General features: G+C 30.5%; 1 long non-coding RNA gene across 1 annotated transcript; it reads left to right on the top strand.

Annotated features, from left to right (window-relative positions):
• Nucleotides 1-212: 212 nt before the first annotated feature.
• On the top strand, nucleotides 213-3,046 carry LOC150033749 (uncharacterized). Its single transcript, XR_016531677.1, has 2 exons — nucleotides 213-425; nucleotides 2,654-3,046. It is a non-coding gene; the product is annotated as an uncharacterized LOC150033749 (long non-coding RNA).
• Nucleotides 3,047-3,351: the final 305 nt, after the last annotated feature.

The following is a 3,351-nucleotide window of genomic DNA, read 5'->3' as shown; positions in this document are numbered from 1 at the left end:
TTATTTAATAAATTAAATATAAGATAGTTAATTTCTTTAATTAATTAATTTAATTAGTAATTATTGTAATTAATAATTAATTAAAATACATTGTTTATTTAGCGGGAAGTTAATTTTCATTAACTCCTAATTAAATAAAGGAAGGGTAGGGGAAGATTTTCTACATAGAGATTTGGTTATTGAAGAAAAAAAATTCCTCCTCTCATCTTCTCTCATCTCCTCTTTTACTCTCTCAATGTTCTTTACAGAGAAATGAGGTCTCTATAATTGAGATCTTCAAAATTCAATTTCCTTCTTTTTTTTTTAATATAGTTCCCACAAACCAGCCTTTGCCAAGAGAATAACAAGGAAGATTCGATGGTAGTGTCCAAAGTTTGTTCGAGGGAGATGCATTATGGAGTTTATTATTTGAAAATCGGGAGAAGGTTTGAATAGTGTCTTCAAAGATATGGATTTCTTCTCCTTTGTAAATTAATTTTAAAGCATGTTTAGCCTATTATTTATGCATTATGAACATTGTTTCTCCATTATGTGTTTTTGAGGTATAGAACAAAAACCAAAAGCAAGGCATTCACACGCTTTCGTCAGGATTCAATCTTTTTACTTGACTTGCTCATTTCCTTTCTTGTGAAACAAGAGCAAGCTCATCCTCGACCGACCTGGGGACCAAGGCTATGACTTCCCACTTTGGGACGTGTGGTCTCCCAAGGTTTCCTTGGGCTTGGACCTCGCTTGGGGGTAATCCCAAACAATTTTCATACAAATCTACATCAAATAGTGCAACTTGAAAAGAAGAAGAAAAGAAAGGGGCTAAAACTATTAGATTTCGTAAACATAACTAAACGATATTGTTAGTGAACTTTTTAAATCACTTTTCAGACAAAAATACCCTTGGTTAAAATTGACACTTTTTATAGACCTATGTAAATGAAGAAACCTAAAAATTTATGGAATAAAATTAATCTTCATTTATCCACCTATGTAAATGAAACTAGTTTTGAAAGCCAAACGTTTGGGCCGAGAAGAAGCAAAGTCGCTCTATCAAATTGATGTGGGGAGTGGGTGGTCGACTTTTGAAACTACTAGGACACCAATGTGCCTTTGCTACATCCTTCTAAAGCAAAAAACGAGAAAGTTGGCCTTTTAATTTCATAACAAAAAAAGAAACAAATGGCGAACTATTAGACTATTTGTAAAGGCATGTTAGCCTATCTCTCAATATAGGAAGGGACCGTTTCTTGTTTGTTACCCTTTTCGTTTTGAATAAGAACGTTTAGGCTTAATTAAGAGACTCGTTGGAGTGGATGCTCATTTACTAGTCAAACCGGATTTGTAAGCTAGTGATACCTATTCAAACAAGCACTCTACTATTCATCTAGTAGCACAATTGTTCACACAATGTCACAAATCCATTTTTCACCATTTAGGACATTCCAATTTTGCTCGATTCTACTATAGTGGACATGTATTTCGATATATTTTTGTTAAATAAAAAATACAATCACTATTAAACAAATACTGTCATATTTTCATTACTTGACCAACAATTAAATAACCATAAGGCTCACTTAGATTCATTTCTAAACTTCAAGAGTTAAAATATTGGTTCCTTTTGATACTCAAGTAAATATAAAGACAGAATACGCTTTCGGTCCCTGAAATTTGGAGTTAATATCTATTTGGTCCTTAAAGTATAAAAATATATATTTAGTTCTCGAAGTTTGCAAAATGATTCCAAATGGTTTATCAAGTAATTTGATTATTAGTCAACTAACAACAATTTGACGTAGTAAGTTGAGGTGGATAACTTTACTAACTTTATATTATTCTGTAAATTAGATAGCTTTTTAATCATTATTTTTACTCATCATGTATATTTTTTTCTCTCCCCTCCCTTCCTCTCCTCTCTCGTTTTCAAATTTTCTTTGCTTCCCTCCAATACTTGTCACCCTTCGTAAATGAAAATGAAGAATGAACCTAAATAATATCATTAGAGCACAAACCACAGCCACCAACATCAAGTTGCTTGCAATTGTTAATTTTCTCGTCAGGTGAAACATACAAAAGGATGGATTAGCGACGAAGAAAATTGATAGGACATGGCTAAATTGATTTTTTTTTTTTTTTTTCATATATAGAAAATGGAAGAAGAATTGATTGATTTTTATCATTTTTATGTAAAAGAGAGAATAAGAAATTTGAATCCTTTTTGTTAATGTTAAGATTCTTGAGTTTTGATATGACTAGTTAAATTCCCTTTTGTATTCTTTAGTTTAAGAGTGAGATTAAAGGATGTGAGTAGTAAAAAATCGTTTAGAGAGTATTCTTGTAATTGGGTCGGGAGAGAGAATTATTTTGTATGATTGTAAAAGATTTTCACATAGCTACATATTGTTGGTATGTGGTTTTATCTCCTGTTTGAAGTTTTTTTTATGTTAATTCACATGTTTCTAGTATTATTACTTTTTTTTAATTTCTCTATTATTTTTATGTTTATTCTGATAGTAGTAGTGGGAGGTTTTTTCCAACAAGTGATATCAAAGCTTTAGGTTTGTAATTTCTTGAATTTCTTAGTATGCTTTGTGGTTGTAGTATTGTTTGAACTTCCACATTAGAAAAGAATTCTTGAAACAGTTCTCTGTTTTCTTGATAGAATTAAACATGCCACGTAGCTGCAACAAGATGCTCCTCCAAATAGTCTTCTCGTCACGAGATCTTCTCATCCACAAGATCTTCCTCACTATTACTCAGGCAAGGATTCAGCTTGTGGGAGCCTTCTTTGAAAAATGTGAAGAAATTAGGGTGAAAGAGTTTCTAAAGAACGTTTCTCTAAGTTTCTGGGAGAGTTTATTCTAAGAATTCTCTGCAGAAAAATTGTAGAGATGTGTGTAGTCCATGAGGACTCCCTAAGGCCCTTTATATAGGTCTTAATTAGGTTAAATTTAATCTCATTAGGATAAACCTATTTAATTATAATTATCTATTTTAATATGGATTGTTTTCAAATAAAGGAAAATGAGCCAACTTGTTTACAAATATAACAAAATTTCACTATTTATCAGCGATAGACTGTGATAAACTTCTATCATTTTCATCAGTTTACCATTTAAAACAATTAACTTTTTAATATCTCATATTAAAATTATAATTATAATTATCCATTTTAATATTTAATTTAATATTTGAATCATATTCAAATATATTAATTCTCTCATTATCTCTTTAATTTGAAACTCATTTAAATCATAAAAAATAAATTATCCATATTATATAGTTGTTGAAGGGATCGAATCCTGTATGGAAATGTGTGATCGCTTTACCTCAATTTTTGTTTAAGAATTAATTCATAGA

This window comes from Benincasa hispida, chromosome 9, assembly GCF_027475165.1.
Source record: "Benincasa hispida cultivar pf3 chromosome 9, pf3_genome.v1.1, whole genome shotgun sequence".
In the NCBI taxonomy this organism is placed as follows: domain Eukaryota; kingdom Viridiplantae; phylum Streptophyta; class Magnoliopsida; order Cucurbitales; family Cucurbitaceae; genus Benincasa; species Benincasa hispida.
This window is presented reverse-complemented; position numbering and strand designations above follow the sequence as displayed.